Raw genomic sequence first — 25404 nt, 5'->3', positions numbered from 1 at the left:
CCCCGCATCTCCGTCCGGTCGGCGGCGCCCGCCCTTAATCCAGAGCGGGAGGCTGCACCTTAAGCCGTAGAGACCCAGCGCTCCGACACGGGAAGGGAGGGGGCGCGGTTAGCCTCCTTCCCTGGGACCCTGCCCCGTGCCCCCTCCCTCGCCCTCGGGGAGTAGCGCGGAAATTCACCCTGACCCACCAACTCCCGAGGGAGGCGGGGCGGGGTGTGAGGCTTCCCGCGCGCTCGCACACCCCTAGCGTCATAGCCAATGGCCTCCCCATTGGCCCCGCGCACATCAGTCTCCTAGCAACTCGCTTCAAACCGCTCTGGCGCGTTCTCGTCCCCCTTGCGCCAACTCCTCCGTCCGCCCCGTTGTGCTCAGGTCACGCGGACACCCCCCTCGTACCCGCTACAGCCCGCGCCCGCCCAGCCACCTGGTGCTGAAGCAGGGGAGGCACATCTTACCCAATACAGGGCCACAGATAACGAAAACTCCGCACCTGCGGTGGTTGATAGTTCAATGCCAAGGAAATGAGGCCAGTAGTTAAGAAGGAAATGTGCCAGCAGAAGATCCTGCCTACGATCAAGAAACTCAAGAGCAACAGAAACATGTAGCTCTTACTCAGCAAGAGCAATTCAGGAGTATTACAGGTTTGATTTTGACTGACATTGGAATTATTGACAAGAGCAGTGTTGCCCAAATGCAATCTTTTCTTCAAGTTACACCTCAACCCCATATAACGCCACCTGATATAACACAGGTTCACATACAACCTGGTAAAGCAGTGCTCTGGGGGGCAGGGCTGCGCACTCCGGTGTATCAGCCTGTCAGTGTGTCTGGCTCTGACACACTGCTCTGAGCTGTGTTAAGGGTGCCAGGCTAGAGCCAAGAGGTTGGATAAGGGGCAGAGGGTCTCGGGGTGGTCAGGGAGCGGGGGGGGGGTGGATAGTCTGAAGGTTCTGGGGGTGGGGCAGTCAGGGGACAGGGAACGGCGGTGTTGGGATAGGGCGTGGGGAGGCCTATCGAAGGGGGTGTGTGTGGATAGGAATCGAGGCAGTCAGGGGACAGGGGGGCTTAGATAGTGGGTGGGGTCATGGTAGGGATGGGGGGGTCTTTGGAGGGGGTAGTCAGGGAGAAGGAGTGGGGGAGTGGATGGGTTGGGGGTTCTGAGGGGTCAGAGGGTAGGAAGTAGGTGGGGGTCGGATAGGGAATGGGGCCAGGCTGTTTGGGGAGGCCCATCCTTCCCTACCCGGACCTCCATACAGTTTTGAACCCCGATGTAGCCCTCAGGCCAAAGAATTTGCCTACCCATGCCTTAGGCATTCTTAGCTCTTCCACCTATTTTGATCTCGTTTTTAAATTGTGTGCAGTGTAGACTAAACTTAAATTGTCTCACTAGTTGTATTTTGGAAACATTGTAACTCTAGGCTGACATTTTCTAAACAAAACAAAAAATATTGTTTGCATTACTACAGTATTAAAATACCACTGACATGATGGCAAGTAGTTCACAGCCACGGAAACGAAAGGCATGGACAGTCAAAAAAAAATTGGAAGCTTTGGCGAGACTGAAAATAGGAATGAGCCAAACAAAAGTCTCAAAAGAACTAGGAGTGAGGGATATCAACATTAAGAGGGTGGATCAAAATTACAATCAATGCTTGTTGAACTGGTTGAAAATGAAGGCCTGGAAAGGAAGCACCTAAAAACTGCTCAGGATAACCAACTAGATAGAACAGTATTTACGTGGTTTACCGAAGAAATGCTCTGAAGGCACGCCAATTTCTGGTGACATTATGAGGAAACAAGCGGAGAAACTGAAGAAGGATCTCTATTTTAGATGCTCGGGCTAGGACATTTCTGCACATCAAGGTAACGAATTTAAAGCTAGCAGTGGATGGCTTAATCATTTTAAAAAACATCATGGCATTTGGCAAATATCAGAGGGGTAGCCGTGTTAGTCTGGATCTGTAAAAAGCGACAAAGAGTCCTGTGGCACCTTATAGACTAACAGAAGTATTGGAGCATAAGCTTTCATGGGTGAATACCCACTTCGTCAGACGCATGTAGTGGAAATTTCCAGAGGCAGGTATAAATATGCAGGCAAGAATCAGTCTAGAGATAACGAGGTTAGTTCAATCAGGGAGGATGAGGCCCTCTTCTAGTAGTTGAGGTGTGAACACCAAGGGAGGAGAAACTGCTTTTGTCGTTGGCTAGCCAGTCACAGTCTTTGTTTAATCCTGAGCTGATGGTATCAAATTTGCAAATGAACTGAAGTTCAGCAGTTTCTCTTTGAAGTCTGGTCCTGAAGTGTTTTTGTTACAGGATGGCTACCTTTAAATCTGCTTTTGTGTGTCAAGGGAGGTTGAAGTGTTCTCCTACAGGTTTTTGTATATTGCTATTCCTAATATTTGACTTGTGTCCATTTATTCTTTTACATAGGGATTGTCCATTTTGGCCGATGTACATAGCAGAGGGGCATTGCTGGCACATGATGGCGTATATTATATTGGTGGTGTGACAAAGTTCCTCCTCTACCTTGGTGGGTCCTGTGCTTATTGGTGGATTTTCTCACCTCACAGATCCACCCTGTGGGTCGGGAAACAGCCTAGAGACCTTCCCCTCTGGTAAAAGCCACAGTCCAGATCAATTCCTTTTATGTTTGATCAGGAGTTGGGAGGTCTGGGGGGAACCCGGGCCTGCCCTCTACTCCAGGTTCCAGCCCAGGGCCCTGTGGACTGCAGCTGTCTAGGGTGCCTCCTGGTACAGTTGCGTGACAGCTACAACTCCCTGGGCTACTTCTCCATGGCCTCCTCCCAGCACCTTTCTTTGTCCTCACCACTGGACCTTCTTCCTAATGTCTGATAACACTTGTACTTCTCAATCCTCCAGCAGTATGCCTCTTGCTCCCAGTTCCTTGCAGGCACTTCCTCTCCTCTGGTTCCCTTTGGCCTGACTGGAGTGAGCCCTTTTATAGCATCAGAGGGGCCTTAATTAGAGTCAGGTGCTTAACAGCCTCACCTGACTCTTAGCAGGTTAATTGGAGTCAGGTGTTCTCATTAGTCTGGAGCAACCCCTGCTCTGGCCCCTCAGGGAACAGAAGCCTGCTTCTCCTGGAGCCAGTAGTAGCTCTCTCTTTGACCGCTCTGCTGTGGAGGAAGCAGGGAGAGGGCTACTGCCACGGCTGCTCCTGCTGGGCACTGGGCCTTCGCCGCCGCCGCCGCTGCTGCTGCTGTTCCTGCTCCTACTGCTTCTCTGGCTGGGCTAGACACCACCACCCACCCCTTTCTCTGCTGTCTGTTTGGTGGCTGGCTAGTGGGTCTTCCCCCCACCTCAGTTACTGCTGTTACTCCACCTACAGCCCCTTGGGGGGGCGGGGGCTGCTGGCCTGCTTCCCAGAGAGGAGGGGAGTGAGGGACCCCAGCTCTTGTTGCTGAGGACACCATCTGAGCAGGGTCCCTCCTGCCTGGATGCCAGACCACCACCACCTGGAGCTGCTGCGGCTGTTGCTGGGGAGCTGTTGGTGCCCGGAGGAGGAGAGGAAGGAGAAGAAGACTGCCTGCTGCTGGGAGACCACGTAAAGACCACTGTGGAGGGGGCTTTTCTGGACTGAGTCTTTTTCGAACTGTGCTCTTGTGGTGGGGGTTTGGACTGTGTCTGCTGGGGCACCGGGGGTGTGGCGTGGAGCCTGCCCCCGGTCCATCCGTGTCCCCTTTCGCCCCCACCACCATCGTTGCCCCCTCCACCACCCCCTCTGGCTGTTTTCCTTCTGCTTTGGACTCCTGCCTCTGGGTCTGAGCTGCTCGCCTGGCTCACCACGCTCACTTCCACCATTTGGGCCTGCAGCAGGAGCAGCCAACCATTGACTTTTTGGCACAAGTGCCTGTGGGTGCACCACCTCCCCCCTCCTCCTGGACTGATCCCCTGCCCTTTGCCACATTTGTCCATCCCACCTATTTCCCTCTGCCGCCTGATAGCTCTGCCCCAGCCCTGCAGCTGTCCCCGTGGTCCCTCTACCCCAATCCCAGCTCACCCTTTCCCCCCACCCTGTGCTCCCCCAGCCCTGATCGGTCCCCCCCCATGCGTCCATGCCCCCTCCCAGGCGCTTGTGCCCTTCCCCATTTGGTTTCCCCTTGTTCACTGCACCCCCCCCTCTACCGTTGTCCCCCTTGATCCCCTAGTGCAACTAGAGGAGCCGGAACTCCCCTCTGAGTTGGTGCCCTGAAGCCCTCCCGCCCCTAGGTCCTTGGTTGCTCCCCACGCCCCTTTAGCCTTCCCTTTCTGGTGCCCTCCTCCCCTGCCTGCAGCCTAGCGGGGAGAGGTGGTTGCCTCCTCTCCTTCCCTTCCCCTCGCTGTTTGTCACCCTCCCCGCTCTCATTATGGCGGGGGATGCGGCGGGGGAGACCCCTCGCGATGCTCCCACTGCCCCTCCTCCACCTGCCCCTGTGTCCACTGCCCAAGCCTCTACCTCGACAGCCGCTGCTGATCCACCTACCACCGCCCCTGCTAGGGCACCGGTGGCGGCGAGTACTGGGGAGACCTCCGTTGCTGCCACGTCTCTCGCCCCTTCTGATTCGGGGCAGCCGGTGGGAAGGGTCGGGGTGGGAAGAAGGGTAAGGGCCCCGCTAAAAAGGCCAGGCCCTCCATGGCGGAGACTGCCCCCGCTGCTGCAGCCCCGCTACCGGCTGCGGCATCCCTCCCCGCTGTTCCCTCCACCAGCTCTGCAAGTGTCCCTCCCCTGGCCCCCAGGGCGTACGCCCAGGTGGCGGCGGCCCCCCCCGCCTGCTGCTGCTCCTCCGACCGCTGCTTCCGTCAACATCTACAGCGGCCGGGGCCCCTTTCCCACTTTGACCAGGAAGCACGGCGTCCGTTGCCTCCTGGTGCCCGCCTCGCCCCACGTGGAGACCTACGTGCGGGCATTGGCGAGGGTGGTGGGGCCCACGGCCATTGTGGCGGCCTCCAAAATGTACGGGAAGGTGGTCGTCTTCCTGGCATCGGAGGCCGCCACCCAGGAAGCGGTAGAGATGGGCCTGGTGGTGGGGGGCGTGTTCGTCCCCCTGGAGCCGTTGGAAGACCTGGGGGTCCGCTTAATCTTGACCTCCATCCCTCCCTTCCTGCCCAATGCCGCCCTGCTGCCCGCCCTTTCTGCCCTGGGACGCCCCATCTCTGTCATCAGCCCTCTCCCCTTGAGCTGCAAGGACCCCGCCCTCCATCATGTTCTCTCGTTCCGCCGGCAAGTGCAGCTTCAACTGCCGCCGGCGGCGCGTGGCGGAGAGGCGCTCGAGGGGTCCTTTCTGGTCCCCTACCAGGGAGCCCACTACCGGGTGCATTACTCAATGGGGGAGGCCCGGTGCTACCTCCGCAGGGCAATGGGGCACGTCCGGAGGGACTGTCCCTTGGCCCAGCACGGAGGAGCGTCCGGGACCCCCGAGCCCCGGCAAGGCGCCGGCCCTGTCATCGCCGGTGCCCCTGGCTGCCCAGCACCCGAAGCTGCCCCTCCTCCTCCTTCTCGATCCACCTCTGTGGAGGAGGGTGTGGCGGGGCTACCGCCGGACGTGGGAGAGGGCTCATCCCAGGGGGAATCCTCCCCGGTTTCTGCTGTCCCACCACTGCCTCCTCGAGTCCCTGAGCCATTGCCCTTGCCCCCCGAGCCGACCCCTGTTAGCCGGCCCCCGGATGATGCCATGGAGGGCTGGTCCTTAGTGCAGGGGAAGCGGGGCAAGTGGAAGGCTCGAGTTTGCTTACATCCTTCGGATTCGGAGGCCCCCCGGAAGAGCAGGAAGGGGGGCACCGATGACGAGTCTTCTGCCTTGCCCCCGATGACTCCCGTTGTGTGGAGCTGGCTGGGGATGCTGTGGCAGCACCGGAAGGTAACACCGCCCCTCCTCCAGGGTCCCTTCCCGTGGAAGCCCCCGAGGGAGCCTCTCTCGCCCCCTTCCCACTTGATGCCTCTGAGAGCGCCGCGGTGGGTATCGCCTCCGGTGCTGGCTGGGAGGGCCCTAGGGTGGTGGACAGTGATCTCCCTCCCATCTACGCGGAGATCGAGGCCCTGGGTTTGACCCCGGTCACGCAGGGGGAGGACGACCCTCTGCCGGCGGGCCTCGATCTGGGCGACCTCCCTACATCCCCCCCTGTCCCTGGGTTCCCTTCCCCTACCCGCTGTTTCTGCTCCCACCTCTGAGGGTCCCCTGGAATCTTCTATCGACCTGGCTGCGGGTGGCACTCTGTTGACGGCCGCCGAGCCCCTTGGGGCGATGGCCAGTGCCCCGCTGCCGAGCCCCGCTTCCCAGGGTGTGTCCCTCTTGGGTGTGGAAGACACGCCCTCCTTCCTCAGCGGGGACCCCATTGACCACCATCTCTCTCTGGATGCCGAGGCTGCCGCACGTGCCACAGTGGCTGAGCCCGGCATCGTTAGGGGTCCCCTGCCCACTTCCCAGATCCTTGAGCCTGGCCAGGAGGAGCCACCTTCCGGCGTCTCACCTATGGAGGCTCCGGATCCTGCCTCTACCTCCTTCCCGGATTCTCTCCCTGATCCCCGCCCTACTCCTGTTGGCTCTGTCCTTGTCCCCCCTACTTCCTGTGATGCCAGTGCCGCCCCTGGCAATACCTCCCAGGGAGCGGGTTCACTAGTTCTTTCCTGTCCCGACCCCCCGGGGGCTGCTGTTCTCCTTCCACCGCCCCTTCTTGAATCTGGGAGCAGGGCGGGTCGTGTGGCGTCGGTCCATCTGCTGCCATGTTGGGGATCTGCCCCCTGCCTACCCGCCTTGGTGGGCCACGGGGCTGTGACGGGGGCCCCACTGGGGGCCAGTCATCGATCAGTGACCCCACCCCCCCATGCGCTGAGGGAGGAGCTGCGGGAGTTCCTCGAGGACGTCCGTGGCTCCCGGAACAAAGTCCATCTTGCGCTCCAGCGGTGGGGGGATTTCCATCAGGTCCTCCGGGCCGCGAGGGCCCTCATGGGGGAGGGTAAGAGGACCGGGAAGCAGGCCGCCGCGGCCTACTGGCGGGTCCGTGTCTTCCGTGACTTCTTACTCAACTTCGGGGTTGGTCACGGATTGCTGCACGGCCTGCCGGAGGCCGTGGGCGTGTCTGCCAGCGAGGATCCCCCCCAGCCCTCCTCATGGCGCCAATCATCCTTGCCACCTTAAACACCCGAGGCTGTAGGATGGGTCTCCGCAGGAGCCAGGTGCTCTCCTTCCTCCGGGAGGGGGGGTACTCTGTGGTTTTCCTGCAGGAGACCCATACGGATCCGGCCGCTGAAGCTAGCTGGCGGCTGGAGTGGGGGGACGTGGCCTACTTTAGCCACTTCTCGGTTTGCGTGGCTGGAGTGGCGATCCTGTTCTCCCCCGACCTACAGCCTGAGGTGCTGGGGGTCGCCGAGGCTGTGCCGGGTCGCCTGCTGCACCTCCGGGTCCGCATGGAGGGGCTTGTGGTTAATCTCGTCAACGTTTATGCCCTGACATTGGGCCCAGAGAGGTTGCGTTTTTATCAGCAGGCGTCCGCCTTCCTCAGCTCCCTGGATCCTCGTGAGTGCCTGGTCCTGGGAGGGGACTTTAACACTACCCTCGAGGAACGGGATCGCTCTGGGATCAAGCAGTGCCCGGCCGCCGCGGACGTCCTCTGGGAGATCGTCGAACGCCACTCCCTGGGGGACATCTGGCGCGACCACCACCCGGATGACGTCTCGACGTTCACCTTTGTCCGGGTGGAGGCCCATCGGTCGCGCCACGCCCAACTGGACTGTATTTACCTGTCGTGTTTCCACCATTCACGGGCCCTCTCCTCCAGCGTTCGGCTGGCCCCCTTTTCGGACCACCACCTTGCCACCGTGACGGCCTCTCTCTGCGCGGAGAGGCTGGGGCAGGCCTATTGGCACTTTAATAATAGCTTGCTGGAGGATGCGGGCTTTGTGGCATCCTTCCGTGAGTTCTGGCTGGCCTGGCGAGGGCAGAGGCGCGCCTTTTCCTCGGCGCGGCGGTGGTGGGATCTGGGGAAGGTGCGCGCCGGCTCTTCTGCCGTGACTACACCCGAGGCGCCAGCCGACGGAGGGATGCGGCGATAGGACAGTTGGAGCGAGAGGTCTTGGAGCTGGAGAGGCATCTGGCTGCCAGCCCCAAGGATCCATCCCTCTGCGGAGCGTGCCGGGAGGAGCTCCGGGCCCTTGAAGACCATCGGGCCCGGGGTGCTTTTGTTCAATCCCGCATCCACCTCCTTCGGGAGATGGATCACGGCTCCTGTTTCTTCTATGCCCTGGAGAAAAGGAGGGGGGCCAAGAAGCACGTCACCTGCCTCCTGGCGGAGGACGGCACCCCCTTCACAGATCTGGCGGAGATGTGCAAAAGGGCCAGGGCCTTCTACGAGACTCTTTTCTCCCCGGATCCGACCGATCCTAACGCTTGCAGAGTGCTCTGGGACGGACTCCCGACGGTCAGCACGGGCGACCGGGACCGGCTAGAGCTGCCTCTCACTCTGGCCGAGTTCTCGGAAGCCCTCCATCGCATGCCCACCAATAAATCTCCGGGCATGGACGGGCTGACCGTGGAGTTCTACCGCGTGTTCTGGGACGTCCTCGGCCCAGACCTGGTCACCGCCTGGTCCGAGTCTTTGCAGAGCAAGGTCCTCCCTCTCTCGTGCAGGCGAGCCGTGCTCGCCTTATTGCTGAAGAGGGGGGACCTCCGCGACTTACGGAATTGGCGTCCCATCTCGCTCCTCAGCGTGGACTACAAAATGGTTGCGAAGGCCATCTCGATGCGGCTAGGGTCCGTGCTGGCGGACGTGGTCCATCCAGACCCGACCTACACTGTCCCGGACTGCACCATCTTTGATAACTTGTATCTAGTCCGGGACCTTCTGGAATTGGGGTGTAGGTATGGTCTGTCATTCGCCCTCTTGTCCCTGGATCGGGAGAAGGTGTTCGACAGGGTGGATCACGGGTATCTCCTGGGCACTCTGTGAGCATTCGGCTTCGGACCCCAGTTTGTGGGTTTTCTCCAGGTGCTGTACGCTTCTGCGGAGTGTCTCGTCAGGCTCAACTGGACCCTGACCAAGCCAGTCAGCTTTGGGTGGGGAGTGCAGCAGGGGTGTCCCCTCTCGGGCCAGCTGTACGCTCTGGCGATCGAGCCCTTCCTCTGTCTCCTCCGCAAGAGGTTGATGGGGTTGGTGCTTCAGGAGCTGAAGCTGCGGCTGATCCTGTCGGCGTACGCTGACGATGTGCTCCTCGTGGTCCAGGACCCGGGTGACTTGGCGCAGGTGGAGGCTTGCCAGGCTGTGTACTCGGCGGCCTCCTCTGCCCAGGTCAACTAGGTCAAGAGCTCTGGCCTGGTGGTCGGGGACGGGTGGCAGGCGGGCTCCCTCCCACCCACACTTCAGACCATCCGGTGGAGTGCGGGTCCGCTGCTCTATCTCGGCGTTTACCTTTCTGCCACGCATCCGTCTCTGCCGGAGAACTGGCACGGTTTGGAGGGCAGGGTGACGGAGAGGCTCCGGAAATGGACAGGATTACTCCGGTGCCTCTCCCTTTGGGGGAAGGCACTGATGCTTAATCAACTGGTCCTGTCCATGCTCTGGTACCGGCTCAACACCCTAGTCCCGGCCCCGGATTTCCTGGCCAACCTCCGGACGACAATTCTGGAGTTCTTTTGGCCAGGGATGCACTGGGTCTTTGCAGGGTTCCTCCACCTGCCCCTGGAGGAGGGGGGGCAGGGCCTGAAGTGCCTACGCTCTCAGGTCCATGTCTTCCGCCTCCAGGCCTGCAGAGGCTCCTGTATGGTGCAGGTAGTCTGGCATGGAGCGTATTGGCGCACGCCTTCCTCCGCCGCTTCCGAGGGCTCCGATACGACCGGCAACTCTTTTACCTCCATCCGAGAGGTCTTCCACGAGACGTCTCCGGGCTGCCGGTCTTCTACCAAGACCTCCTCATGACCTGGAAGCTCTTTTCAACGACCAGGTCCATGGCAGCCACTGTGGGGGCAGACATCCTCGCGGAGCCCCTGCTACACAATCCCCAGCTTCGTGTGCAGGTGGTGGAGTGCCCCACGGTGCGCCAGAGGCTGGTCTTGGCGGGAGTCACCAGGGTTGGAGACCTCCTGGAGTACGACCAGGGAGAATGGCTGGATCTCCTGACGCTCGCTCAGCGCATGGGGCTCTCCAGACCTCGTACTCCCCAGCGCGTACTTCAGGAGGTGAAGGCCGCTTTACTGCCTGCTGCTCGGGCTTACCTTGACCGGGTCCTGCAAGAGGGCACACCCCGCCCACCCTCCACCCCAGGCCCCGTGGACATTTTTATCAGGCCCCTGCCCCGTGGACCCAATCGGCCCCCTCACCCTTTCACTGTCAGCCGGCTGCATGATCTACAGCCGGTTCTGTTCCAGACCGTGCCACGGAAACATCTGTACACGCTCGTGCTCCATACCCTTCACTACCTCACCCTCGCGTCCCGCCTCGATACCAAATGGCGGGACCTCCTGCCACCTCTCGAGGGTGAGGAGCCCCGGTGGGCCAGCTTGTACTCTGCCCTAGTCCCGAGGCCCGCCGGGGATATCAGTTGGCGGCTCCTTCATGGGGCCGTGAGCACGGGCGTGTACTTGGCATGGTTCACCCCTGTCCCTAGCACCTGCCCTTTCTGTGGTGAGAAGGAGACCTTGGCGCACATTTATTTGGAGTGCGCCAGGTTGCAGCCCCTGTTCCGGCTCCTCCTGAATATTTTCTTGCATTTTTGGTTGCACTTTTCCCCTCACCTTTTTATCTACACGCTCCCCATCCGTGGCCCCACAAAGTCGCGGGATCTCCTTCTCAATCTCCTCTTGGCCCTGGCCAAACTGGCCATCTACAACAACAGGGAGAGGAGGTTGGCCGACGGGATTTCCTGCGACTGTAGGGCCTATTTCCGTTCCTCCGTCTGTTCACGCATCCGGGCAGAGTTCCTCTGGGCGGCGTCCACTGGCTCCCTTGACGCCTTCGAGGAGCAGTGGGCGTTGTCCGGGGTTCTCTGCTCGGTGTCCCCATCAGGTTCCCTTCGTTTAGCCCTATGACCTCACTCCCGATCCTGTTTTTTCATTAGTTGTCCCACGTAATTACTTGGTGTCCCAGACCTGGAGGTCCTCCCCTTAGGCTGGGTGGAGGTCCCCGCTGGATACCAATAGGACTACTCTGCTGTTCCCAACTGGCCTGGGTCTATCACAGTGGATGTTTAGGTGAATGAACTGGTAACGTTGTGGCTGATCTGGTTAGGTCCTGTGATGGTGTCGCTGATGTAAATATGTGGGCAGAACTGGCATCGAGGTTTGTTGCATGGATTGGTTCCTGAGTTGGAGTTACTATGTTGTGTGTGGTTGCTGGTGAGATATCCTTACGTTTGGCAGGTTGTTTGTGGGCAAGGACTGGCCTGCCTCCCAAGGCCTGCCAAAGCAAGGGATCGTTGTCCAGGATGGGTTGTAGATCACTGATGATGGATTGGAAAGGTTTTAGCTGAGGACTGTAGGTGATGGCCAGTGGAGTTCTGTTGGTTTCTTTCTTGGGCTTGTCTTGCAGCAGGAGGCTTCTGGGTACACGTCTGCCTCTGTTGATTTGTTTCCTTATTTCAAGAATCAAGAAATTAAATTTGCTGGATGTATTTAACTTAGGCGAGACAGCCTGGCTAGGAATCACTCTGTCGATGATAGAGAAATGTTGACATCGCGGTCTCAAAAGTGTTTGTTACTGAAAGTGACGACAATCAAGATGAGGAAGAAGATGAAGATGAGAACAACTTTGAAGGCTTTATGGAAGAAGAGGCCATGGAGGCAGAACGAGTCTACAGGGAACTTATGGCTCAAAGTGGGGTAGCTGATGTTCAAGAGTGGATGGAGGTGGGTGCTATGTTCCAACCTATGAACGACTTACAGATATAGATATAATTCATAATGTTGCCCCTCAACCACCTGGTGCCTCAGAAAAAGTGTCTAACCCTGAGGATAGTGACAAAGAACCCTCAGAGCCACCGCCCAAAGCTGCTGATGCGGTTGTAAGGTTAGAGATTGGTCTTAAGTGGCTAGAAAAGCAGGATGTGGATAGACTACTTGTAATAACCTTAGTCCCAGATTTGGACCTTAGCGTCCAAAATATGGGGGTTAGCATGAAAACCTCCAAGCTTAGTTACCAGCTTGGACCTGGTACCTGCTGCCACCACCCAAAAAATTAGAGTGTTTTGGGGCACTCTGGTCCCCCTGAAAAAACCTTTCCTGGGGACCCCAAGACCCAAATCCCTTGAGTCTCACAACAAAGGGAAATAATCCTTTTTCCCTTCCCCCCTCCAGGTGCTCCTGGAGAGATACACAGACACAAGTTCTGTGAATCCAAACAGAGTGAATCTCCCTCTCTGTTCCCAATCCTGGAAACAAAAAGTACTTTCCTATTCCCCCAGAGGGAATGCAAAGTCAGGCTAGCAATCCAACACACAAATCTCCCCTGATTTCTTCCTCCCACCAATTCCCTGGTGAGTACAGACTCAATTTCCCTGCAGTAAAGAAAAACTCCAACAGGTCTTAAAAGAAAGCTTTATATAAAAAAGAAAGAAAAAATACAAATAGTCTCTCTGTATTAAGATGACACAATACAGGGCAATTTCTTAAAAGAATATTGAATAAACAGCCTTATTCAAAAAGAATACAAATCAAAGCACTCCAGCACTTATATTCATGCAAATACCAAAGAAAAGAAAACCATAGAACTTACTATCTGATCTCTTTGTCCTTACACTTAGAAACAGAAGACTAGAAAGTAGAGCTACTTCTCCAAAGCTCAGAGAAGGCAGGCAGACGGAAAACAAAGACCTTAGACACTCAATTCCCTCCACCCAAAGTTGAAAAAATCCGGTTTCCTGATTGGTCCTCTGGTCAGGTGCTTCAGGTGAAAGAGACATTAACCCTTAGCTATCTGTTTATGACACGCCCCCCAAATTGCAGACAGTGGGGAAGCTCACTGGCGGCGATTTCCTTCTAGAACTTGAAAATAAACAGATTAATACAACACATACACCTTTACATATACTCCTAAGTATATAACTAACAGACTTCTACATTTTAAGAACACTTTTTAACTACTGAATTCTGGGAAACTTTCACGGGAGAGTGCATCAGCTACTTTGTTAGAAGCTCCTGTGATGTGTTGAATTTCAAAATCAAAATCTTGGAGAGCCAAACTCCAACGAAGAAGTTTCTTGTTGTTCCCCTTGGCAGTATGAAGCCACTTTAGTGCAGCATGGTCAGTTTGTAGTTGGAACCGCCGTCCCCAAACATATGGGTGTAGCTTTTCCAGGGCGTACACAATGGCATAGCATTCCTTTTCACTGACTGACCAGTGACTTTCCCTCTCAGACAGTTTCTTGCTGAGAAACACGACAGGATGGAAGTTGTGATCTGTTGCTTCCTGCATGAGCACTGCTCCTATACCACGCTCAGATGCATCTGTGGTTACTAGGAATGGCTTGTCAAAATCTGGGGCCCTGAGCACAGGGTCAGACATGAGCGTTGCCTTAAGTTGGGTAAAGGCCTTTTGACACTCATCAGTCCACTTAACTGCATTTGGCTGGGTCTTTTTGGTCAGGTCGGTCAGTGGGGCAGCGATTTGGCTGTAGTGTGGTACAAATCGCCTGTAGTATCCGGCCAAGCCTAAGAAGGATTGGACCTGTTTCTTTGACCTTGGGACAGGCCACTTTTGGATAGCATCCACCTTGGCCTGTAGGGGGTTTATGGTTCCTCGACCCACCTGGTGCCCCAGGTAAGTCACTCTGTTTTGGCCTATTTGACACTTTTTGGCCTTAACAGTTAGTCCTGCCTGCCTGATGCGCTCAAAGACCTTTTCCAGGTGTAGTAGGTGTTCGGGCCAGGAGTCAGAAAAAATGGCCACATCATCGAGGTAGGCAACTGCAAATTCTCCCAGTCCAGCTAGTAGACCATCTACCAGCCTTTGGAAGGTGGCGGGTGCATTACGAAGGCCAAAAGGAAGGACATTGAATTCATACACCCCCGCATGGGTGACGAATGCTGACCTCTCCTTGGCAGGTTCATCTAGCGGTACTTGCCAGTACCCCTTGGTTAAGTCTATTGTAGAGATGAACTGGGCACGTCCCAACTTTTCCAATAGCTCATCGGTACGTGGCATTGGATAGTTGTCCGGACGAGTTACCGCATTTAGCTTACGGTAGTCCACGCAAAAGCGTATTTCCCCATCTGGTGTGGGTACCAGAACCACTGGAGATGCCCATGCACTGGTAGATGGGCGGATTATACCCATTTGTAGCATGTTCTGGATCTCCCGTTCTATAGCAGCTTGGGCATGAGGAGACACTCGGTAGGGTGGGGTTCTGATTGGGTGAGCATTACCTGTATCAATGGAGTGGTATGCCCGTTCAGTCCGTCCTGGGGTGGCTGAGAACAATGGGGCGAAGCTGGTGCACAGCTCCTTGATTTGCTGCCGCTGCAGACGTTCCAGAGTGGTTGAGAGGTTCACCTCTTCCACGCCACCGTCTTTTTTCCCGTCGTAGTAGACACCGTCAGGCCACTCAGCATCCTCTCCCTGGACTGTAAACTGACAAACCTGTAAGTCTCTGGAATAGAAAGGCTTGAGAGAATTAACATGGTACACTTTAGGCTTTAGTGAGGAATTGGGAAATGCTATGAGGTAGTTTACAGCTCCCAGGCGCTCTTGGACCGTGAAGGGCCCTTCCCATGATGCTTCCATCTTATGGGCCTGTTGCGCCTTCAAGACCATAACCTGGTCTCCTACCTTGAAGGAACGTTCTCTGGCATGTCTGTCATACCAGGCCTTTTGCTCTTCTTGAGCATCCTTTAGGTTCTCTTTAGCAAGGGCTAAAGAGTGTCGGAGGGTGCTTTGTAGGTTGCTTACAAAGTCCAGTATGTTAGTTCCTGGAGAAGGCGTAAACCCCTCCCATTGCTGCTTCACCAACTGTAATGGCCCCTTAACCTCGTGACCATACACAAGTTCAAATGGTGAAAACCCTAAACTGGGATGTGGTACAGCCCTGTAGGCAAACAGCAACTGCTGCAACACTAGGTCCCAATTATTGGAGAATTCGTTGATGAATTTTCGTATCATGGCCCCCAAAGTTCCATTGAACCTTTCCACCAGGCCATTGGTTTGATGGTGGTACGGGGTGGCAACCAAGTGATTCACCCCATGAGTTTCCCACAGTTTTTCCATGGTCCCTGCCAGGAAATTAGACCCTGAATCTGTAAGGATGTCAGAGGGCCAACCTACCCTGGCAAAGATGTCTGTTAGGGCCAGGCACACAGTGTTAGCCCTGGTGTTGCCTAGAGCGACTGCTTCTGGCCATCGGGTAGCAAAGTCCACTAAAGTCAGTACGTACTGCTTTCCTCTGGGCGTCTTTTTTGGGAAAGGGCCCAGAATATCCACAGCTACTCGCTGAAATGGGACCTCAATTATGGGGAGTGGCTGGAGAGGGGCCTTGACCTGGTCTTGAGGCTTTCCCACTCTTTGGCATACCTCACAAGACCGGACATACTTGGCAACGTCCTTGCCCATCCCCTCCCAGTGGAAGGACTTCCCCAACCGGTCCTTGGTTCTGTTCACCCCAGCATGGCCACTGGGATGATCATGGGCTAAGCTTAAGAGCTTCCCCCGGTACTTAGTTGGAACCACCAACTGTTTTTGCGGCTGCCATTCTTCCCGGTGTCCACCAGAAAGAATTTCCTTGTATAAAAGTCCTTGGTCTATAACAAACCGGGATCGATTAGAAGAGCTGAGAGGCGGTGGGGTGCTCCGTGCCGCCGCCCAAGCTTTCTGAAGGCTGTCATCTGCTTCCTGCTCAGTCTGGAACTGTTCCCTTGAGGCTGGGGTCACCAGTTCTTCCTCAGACTGTGGACTTGGGCTTGGTCCCTCTGGAAGCGATGTAGGTGATGGGGTTGTTTCCGTTGCTGGTGTACCGCTCTCCGCTGGTGCACCTGAGGGTATTTCAGGCTCTGGCTGAGCCTTTTGGGTATGGCTGTCTTTTGCTTCTGCCAGTTCTGGCTCGCTGGCGCCCTCTGGCGTTGAGTTTGAAGATGGGGTTGCACTTGCTGGTGCTGGTTGCTGTTCCAGTTCCGGGCCTGGGACTGGAGGTGCTGTGGCTGTTTCAGTGGTTAGCATGGAATCCGGGTCCACTACCTCTGTCTGGGTCTCTGGTAACACAGACGGGGCCTCTGTGGACGGCTCAGGAACAGGAATGGGTCTGGAAGCTTGCCTGGTTTGGCTACGTGTAACCATTCCCACTCTCTTGGCCCGCCTCACCTGGTTGGCCAAGTCTTCCCCCAGTAGCATGGGGATAGGATAATTGTCATAGACTGCAAAAGTCCACATTCCTGACCAGCCTTTGTACTGGACAGGCAGTTGAGCTGTAGGCAAGTCTACAGCTTGTGACATGAAGGGGTAAATTGTAACTTTGGCCTTTGGGTTGATGAATTTGGGGTCAACGAAGGATTGGTGGATAGCTGACACTTGTGCCCCCGTGTCTCTCCACGCAGTAACCTTCTTTCCGCCCACTCTCAAATTTTCCCTTCGCTCCAAGGGTATTTGAGAGGCATCCGGGCCTGGGGATCTTTGGTGTGATGGTGGTGTAATGAATTGCACTCGCATGGTGTTCTTGGGACAGTTGGCCTTGATATGTCCCAGTTCATTACACTTAAAGCATCTTCCATCTGATGGGTCACTGGGCCGAGGTGAGTTACTGGAGACTGGTGAGGTTGAAGGGTAGGGTATCTGTGGCTTTACTTGGGTGGTATGTGGGGTCTTTGGCTGTCCTCGGTTGTAGGGTTTATGGTCTGTGTGCCCCCTGGGGTAATCGTTCCCCTTGACAGTAGCTTTCTTGCTTTCTGCCAGTTCCATCCATTTGGCTCCAATCTCCCCCGCCTCAGCGATATTCTTGGGGTTTCCATCTTGTATGTACCGCGTGATGTCTTCAGGAACACCATCCAAGAACTGCTCCATTTGTATGAGGAGGTTCAGTTCTTCCAAGGTTTGAATGTTGTTTCCTGTTAGCCAGGCCTCATAGTTTTTTGCAATGTAGTAGGCGTGTTTGGGAAATGACACCTCTGGTTTCCACTTTTGGGTTCTGAAGCGCCGACGGGCATGATCTGGGGTTATCCCCATCCTGTATCTGGCCTTGGTTAGAAAAAGTTTATAGTCATTCATTTGGTGCTTAGGCATTTCAGCTGCCACCTCTGCTAAAGGTCCACTGAGCTGTGACCTCAATTCTACCATGTACTGGTCTTCGGGAATGCTGTACCCAAGACAGGCTCTTTCAAAATTTTCCAAGAAGGCCTCGGTGTCATCACCTGCCTTGTAGGTGGGAAATTTCCTGGGCTGTGGAGCAATATTTGGCGCCGGGTTGTTAGGGTTGGCTGGCACAGGCAACCCAGCTTTTGCCATTTCCAGTTCATGTTTTCTCTGTTTTTCCTTCTCTTCATTCTCTTTTTGTTGCTTTTCCATTTCTCGGCGGTGGGCCAACTCTTCTTCTTCTTGTTTCCTTCGGTGTGCTGCCTCTTGGGCTGCTTGTTCTCTTTGGTAGGCTGCCTGTTCTCTTTGGTAGGCTGCCTCTTTGATCTGTTCTTCTCTTTCTTTCATCTCCATCTCTTTTTGTTTTATTTCCAGTTGCTGTTTGTGTTTTTCCATCTCTCGCCTGTGTTCAGCTTCTTTGATTTGTTCTTCGGCGTCAATTTTTGCCTTAGAAGTCATGGTTCCTGTTTTCTTGGGTTGGGGTGCCCTCCGGTGTTTATCTTCTGAACTGCAGGTTCTGTTGCCTCCTGAAGTCTGCCTAGCAACAGTGCTTTTAGCTAATTTTCCTTTTCTCTCTCTAGCTAATGTTCAATGAAGGGAAATCAGAAAAACCACTTTATTTGCATGCCTATAAGTGCTGGTCTTGCCTCCTAATGGGAGGGCTATTGCATGACAAAAGACCCTTAACAGGTTCTTAATGGCTTCTCGCTTAACATGCAAGCCACAAACTGCGAGAGAGAGCAGAAAAAAAAAAATTCTCTCTGGTTCCCTTTTAAAACCAACTGCTTCTCTCTGCTAAAAAGCCCTTAGCAGAGAAAAGAAAAATATAATATTTCTACTGGCTTCTGGGTTCTGTCTATCTCCCACCAGCTGCCACTCATGTAATAACCTTAGTCCCAGATTTGGACCTTAGCGTCCAAAATATGGGGGTTAGCATGAAAACCTCCAAGCTTAGTTACCAGCTTGGACCTGGTACCTGCTGCCACCACCCAAAAAATTAGAGTGTTTTGGGGCACTCTGGTCCCCCTGAAAAAACCTTTCCTGGGGACCCCAAGACCCAAATCCCTTGAGTCTCACAACAAAGGGAAATAATCCTTTTTCCCTTCCCCCCTCCAGGTGCTCCTGGAGAGATACACAGACACAAGTTCTGTGAATCCAAACAGAGTGAATCTCCCTCTCTGTTCCCAATCCTGGAAACAAAAAGTACTTTCCTATTCCCCCAGAGGGAATGCAAAGTCAGGCTAGCAATCCAACACACAAATCTCCCCTGATTTCTTCCTCCCACCAATTCCCTGGTGAGTACAGACTCAATTTCCCTGCAGTAAAGAAAAACTCCAACAGGTCTTAAAAGAAAGCTTTATATAAAAAAAGAAAAAATACAAATAGTCTCTCTGTATTAAGATGACACAATACAGGGCAATTTCTTAAAAGAATATTGAATAAACAGCCTTATTCAAAAAGAATACAAATCAAAGCACTCCAGCACTTATATTCATGCAAATACCAAAGAAAAGAAAACCATAGAACTTACTATCTGATCTCTTTGTCCTTACACTTAGAAACAGAAGACTAGAAAGTAGAGCTACTTCTCCAAAGCTCAGAGAAGGCAGGCAGACGGAAAACAAAGACCTTAGACACTCAATTCCCTCCACCCAAAGTTGAAAAAATCCGGTTTCCTGATTGGTCCTCTGGTCAGGTGCTTCAGGTGAAAGAGACATTAACCCTTAGCTATCTGTTTATGACACTACTGCAGTTAAAATCCATAATTGACCTGGCAAAGAAGGTGGCTCGCAGTAGCATGAAGCAACAAAATATAACAATTTTTTTTAAAAATTAAAAAAATGTTAAGGGGTGCGCATCTTAAATAAGGAAGCATTTTGTACCCTCCAAAAAGTTTTCAAACTACAGTGTATTTAATAGTTAACAGTTTATATTATGTAACAACCTATGTACAACATAGTTGGCTAAGTGACAAAGTGGCCCATGCTCCTATTTGCTAAAATACCAAAATCCTTTTCTACAACAATTTGTAAGGATGTGTAATTAAAAGCATTTTCTGATATTTTGTGAATTTGGCATTTTCCTAAGCATTACACAGAGACAAAACGATTGATGTATGATGAAACCTAGCCCACATGGTTGCATTTAGCAGTGTTTAGTACCTATATTGTTAATATACTGTATCTTTTAAGTAAGCTTATAAAATAATTGTTGTACTTAAAGAAAGGAGATACAATTTAACCATTGTGGAACAGATTTATTTACTGCATACACTGTGTTAGTTCTAACAAAAATGATTTGCTGACTATTAATAACGGAAATGCTCGAGGCCAAAGCAAGTTTGATATAACACGGTTTCACCTATAACATGGTAAGGTTTTTTTTGGCTCCTGAGGACAGCGTTATATCAGGGTAGAGGTGTAGTTTTGAAATTCCAAGTAACAGTCCACAAGATGCTGATAATCACGCTTTCCCTACTCGTGTGCTGACAAAAACTCTTCAAAATGGTGAGACCTTCACAAGAGAGTGGTTATGTTGGAGTACAGAAAAACAATCTCTCTACTGTGCAGCCTGCTTCATTTTGAACAAAAGTGCTGCAAAGGCATCAGTTCTCTCTGATCAATCAGGATGGAGCATCAACAGAGGTTGGAGGAAGTTGAAAGACCAAATGCCATCACAGGAGAGTTCAATGTCACACAAAGAAAACTATGTTGCATGGAAATCAGCCAGTAGGGCAGCATCAGCTGAAAGTTCAGTTGAGTATTTACTCTTGACTGAACTCTCTATAGAAACTAATAACTGGAAAAAAACTTCTTGAGCACATCCTAAATGTCATCCTTTTTTTCTTTCTGAGCAGGGATTGGCTTTCTTTGGTTCCAGTCAACATATTGGTGATCGTGCAAATGGAAACTTTCTAGGCATAGTTCAAATATGACTCACTTATCAGAGCATGTACAACGTGTTTGAGAATTGCAAGAAAGTCAAAAGCACATGCAAGTCCATTATCTACTCTCCACATGCATACAAAATGAGTTTATTGAGCTATGTGTATCATTCATACAAAGAACAATTCTTGATGAGATTCAAAATGCCAAGTATTTTTCAATCATTGTTGATGCCACTCCAGATTGTTCTCACAAGGAACATACTACTATGATTATTTGATACGTTAAGATTGTAGACAGCTCAAAATTTTCAATTGAAGAAAAGTTTTTGTTTGATGGTTTCACGAGAAAAACTGGAAAATACATTGCTGCTCGAGTACTAGCAATTCTAGAAGGTTAGATTTTTCAAGTCTGCGTTCGTCAAGCCTATGACAATGGATCTAATATGTCTGGGAAGTACAAAAGTGTACAAGCAGTTCTGCTTGAGCATAATTCAAACTGTATTTTCTCCAGCTATGGAAATCACACACTAAACCTTGTAGGTGTTGACTGTGCTGAATCATGCAAGGAGACAATTACTTACTTTAGAACTATTCAGCAAATATACAGTCTTTTCGGTAGCAGTCCATAAAGGTAGGTAATTCTGAAGCAATATCTTCCTGATTCAATGCATGGGTTGTCCAAAACTAGATGGTCTGCGGGGATTGATGGTATTCAACCAGTTGTGCAGCGTTTGAACTCAGTGAGAGAGGCTTTAAATGAGCTTGAATCTCTCAATCTCACTGCACAGGCTCAAACTGAACTTCAGTCTATTCAAAAGCACATGATCAAATTTGAATGCATTCTGATGTCATCTTTGTGGACGAAGCTACTTACAATGATCCAGCAAACTAATCTGGTAATTGAAGCACACAATGCTACACTTGATGTTGAGAGGGATAACTTTGAAAGTCTTGTCAATGACATTCAACAGTTTCATGAATAATGGGATGTGATCCTAACTGATGCCAAATTAGGAGTACAGAATATTGGGATTTCATATGTGTTCTCCATCAATTACAACTTACCTACTGAAGCCGATGCTGAGCAGCATTATAGGGTCAATGTCTTCACTGGCTCTAAATAGAGTCAATGATGACAAGGAAGTCAAAATTGAGCATATGCTTATGTGCTTAACTCAAATAGGTCTTTACATAAGTATAGGGAGAGAATTGGGGCCTTGAATCACTGACCTGCTATGTTTTGATGGAAGAGAAATGGTGTCATGCTCAAAATTACACTTATCTTTTGGTTTCCAGAGCTCTTCCCAGCAGTCGTGCCAGGGAATTTAAAAGAAAAGGCACTTTTTGACAAATTTCTGGCAATTTTATAATTCATTTTTTCCTTTCAAAGCCTACACTTTATATCTTAGAAACTGAAATAGCAAAATATGTGTAAAATAAAATGTAATTGTGTGGTAAAAATATATTGGAGTAGCAGCAGAAATTGAAATCCACTATGTGTTGTAGTTGAGTCTTCATGTTATTAAAGTGTTAAGGCCCTAATCTTGCTTCCACTAAAAGTGACAAAACTCCCATTCACTCATCTGAGTTTGATTCTGCAGTGCTTGGCACGTTATGTAGTTATTTAGGTCCGGATCTTACCACTGACTCCATCTGCTCAGAGTGACCTGCTTGTGTGTAGTCAATCACAGGATAGGGGCCTTCCCTCTCTTCAAAATAGGTGTAAAATGCTCCCCTAGTATAAGGGAGTGGATAATTCTGATTTTGTAGTATTTTACACTCACTTTGCACAGGTATAAATGACCACACAGTGTTAAGGCAATAGTAAGTCATGCCTAGTGATAGCAGGATTGGGCCCTAAGGTCATATGTGTAGATATGTAGTTAAGTCAACTCAAGTTATACTATCATAAACCACTATAATTACATTGCTTGTGCATTTTCACACAATGCTCCTGGTGTCAGCGGAGTGTGTCTACAGCGGTGTTGTAGCAAAAATAGAGAGAGAAGTGCACCATGGGTAGCTATCCTACGTGCAACTCACCACCTTCGGCCACTAGACGTTCTGGGAATGGATCACAGTGCATGCTGGATGCAGGCTCACTGTCCCTTGATGCAGTTCTCTGTCCTATCATTCCATGGGCTTCCAACTACATTTTGTGCCATTTTTCAACAGCTCCTATAAACTATGTGCCCACCAATTCTGTCTGAAAGCATGGATCCTGCACTGCTCTCCAGTTTTTTGATACGCATTATGAACACAATGCAGTGATCATGCAGTATTTCATGTGCTTTGAATCTGAAAATGAATCTGCAGTGCCTGCCCTGCTGTGTGCCATGGAAAGAAACAATTTCAGATTGCTTTTGGCATTCGCAGAGCAGCTGCACATCATGGATTGTTGCTATTGGACTTGAGGAAAACAAGCACTGTGAGTGGTGGGATTGCATTATTATGCAGGTATGGGCTGCAGAACTTTTGGATGCGTAAAACCACCTTCATAGAAATGTGTGCAGAGCTCTGCCCTGCCCTCTGGTGCAAGGACACCAAAATGAGAGCTGCCCTCTCAGTGGAGAAGAGTGTGGCAATCACTGTGTGGAAGCTGGCAATTCCAGACTGCTAGGAGTCAGATGCAAATCAGTTTGGAGTTGGGAAGTCCACTATGGGGGTTGTGTCATGCAATGCAGGGTCATTAATTGCATCCTGCCAAGAAGGGCTGTGACTCTGAGCAATGTGCAGGAAATAGTGGATGTGCTTTGCTCCAGCACATTCTTCACACTTACCTCAGGGCCTTGTCCTGGTAGAGTCCCAGTAGCCAGCCCGGAGAACCATCCACTCTCCTTCAACTCTAGCAAGGAACTGATCTCAGTCTAGCCTTGCAGCTCTTCTTATACTAGCCTGCTGGGCCCTGATTAGCTGCTTCCCACACAGCTGCTCTAGGCAGCATGGGGGACCTCTCTACTGCCCTTTTCTAGGATGGGGTGTGGCAGGGCCACAGGGCCTCCAACAGGGGGCATCAGGGCATAGTCTACCCTGTCACAGTGACATTTATATTTGTTCTGAACTGCTGTGTTGAGCTAGACATGTAAGGCCCCTCAATTTTACCATGCTGAAATCTTTTCAGTCACTGGTCTGGCCTCCAAAGCCTTTTGAGAAAAAAATATTTTTTTCTGGAAGGTTACCTCTTCGAAGCTTGATTGCATGCTGGAGTTATTCTAAACTTCTTACAAATTTTATCAAGCTGAGGTTTCATTGTAAGCTATAGTCTCTTTATAGTGCATCTTTTGAACAAGGGTGTATATTTGCTTTTCCTTAATACATTGGAAGTAGATAATGTTTTCACCCCTCTAAGTCTGCCACGAATGTAGCGGACTGCACCAGATGACCTCTCAAGGTCCCTTCCAGTCCTATGATTCTAAGTAGTTTTCAAACTGATTAAGGCATTACTCATCATGCATCTGAAGAAGTGTTTTTTTTACCCATGAAAGCTTATGCCCAAATAAATCTGTTAGTCTTTAAGGTGCCATCAGACTCCTTGTTTTTTTTAAGGCATTACTATTTCAAATACAAGTGCAATAATGCCCGAAGGTATCTACTTTGTTTTGTTACTGTACAGTCCTGCCTAATATTGGCAGATATTTTCTACAGTCCAGACTAACAGGCATATCAAAAGTAAATTGGACAAAGTGATATTGAAGGAATCTGAAAGACAACTAAATTAAAATTTATAAAAACAAATACATTAAAAATAATATATTGGTGACCTGTGTAACTCATTGCAACAATATAGCATTGAAACCAAGAGCTTCAGAGGATTCAAATAAATATTAGATTTAAAATTTATCTGGATGACACTATCCACAGTTACATTAGGTAGGATAAAAAAATGGGATATAAGCTCTTACACTTCAGAACATAAGCCAACTACTAACTGTCCACCACAGGGCTTCTTGTATTTTCCTCTAAAGAATCTGGTGCTAGCCATTTGCAGGAACAGGATGCTAATTCCCATGTTTATCCCCCAAAATGCAGTGTTACCACTGGACAATATAATTTAACTTCTTTTGTATCATATCCCTCACACAAACCAAATCCAAAAACACTTTACAAAGTTTAGTGTGGTTACAAAGTTATCATTGAGTAGAGTGATAAGCTGCTGTCTGTTAGGGGCAGTTGAAGTTTATATTGACCATCTTCCCCCCCCCCCCCCCCCACGACTTGGTGATTTGGATGATGCTGTATGGAATACAGGTGACGATTTACTATTATTGATACCAATATTACAAAATTGCAATGAATCTTGTACAAGATATGCCATGTAACGTATCAGTGGAAAAGTTATAATTTGCTAAATATAAGTTTGTTTATATGTCTGTATCATCTTTATATCATGAGTTATAAATATGTGTGATAAACTTGTAGCTCAAATTTGTGCTGTGTTTCTGGGTGACCCTCCCAGACGGATTGTCATCAGCACTATCCAGTCTACTTGATGGCCCATCAAGAGTAATCAGCTCTACAATGAACCCATTGAGAGAAGCCAGAGGCTACAGCTATGCGTCAGTAGGACATGTAAGAACATGCCTATGGACAGGGGGACCCCAAATACTTTTCCATACCCATGTGCTGTGAGCTTGTGTTTGGGACAAAGGATGTATAAGCTACATAGGTGCCAACTCTGGGTGCTCTAGGACTGGAGCACTCATGGAAAAAAACAGTGGATGCTCAGCACCCACCAATCAGCTGTTTGGCAGTCGGCAGAAAGCACTGGGGGGAGGTGGCGGAGCAGGGGTGGGAAGAGGCATGGCGAGTGTGGGGCATGCTCAGGGGAGGGGATGGAGCAGGGGTGGGAAGACGTGGGGGATAGTGGGGAACACTTAGGGGGCAGGGCGTCAGGGAGGGGGAGGGGCCTTGGGCAAAGGGACAGAGTTGGGAGCGTCGCCTTGGGGCGGAGAGAGGGTGGAGCACCTACTCGAAAAGAAGAAGTCTTATGACATTTAACCATTTAACAACTCTCTTCTTGTTCTTTTCTTTTATAATAAATCTTTGATTTTAGATACTAAAGGATTGGCTGGCCATGTGGTATTTTGCGTACGATCCAAACTAGTATTGATCTGATAATGTGGCTGGCCCTTTGGGGATCAGAAGAACATTCTATATAGTGAATAGAGTTTTAAATAACTTCTCACTTTACTGGACCTATTTGCTGATTGGGAGCCAGAGACTGAAATGCAATAAAGGGGGCTGTGTGATTCCCTCCC

At 51.3% G+C, this 25404-nt stretch overlaps 1 long non-coding RNA gene across 1 annotated transcript; it reads left to right on the top strand.

Moving 5' to 3' along the window:
* Positions 1-558: 558 nt before the first annotated feature.
* On the top strand, positions 559-2499 carry LOC127044225 (uncharacterized). The gene is made up of 3 exons (XR_007772434.1): positions 559-641; positions 1467-1863; positions 2434-2499. It is a non-coding gene; the product is annotated as an uncharacterized LOC127044225 (long non-coding RNA).
* The last annotated feature ends 22905 nt before the right edge of the window (positions 2500-25404 follow it).

Source organism: Gopherus flavomarginatus, chromosome 2 (assembly GCF_025201925.1).
Source record: "Gopherus flavomarginatus isolate rGopFla2 chromosome 2, rGopFla2.mat.asm, whole genome shotgun sequence".
NCBI lineage: Eukaryota > Metazoa > Chordata > Testudines > Testudinidae > Gopherus > Gopherus flavomarginatus.
This window is presented reverse-complemented; position numbering and strand designations above follow the sequence as displayed.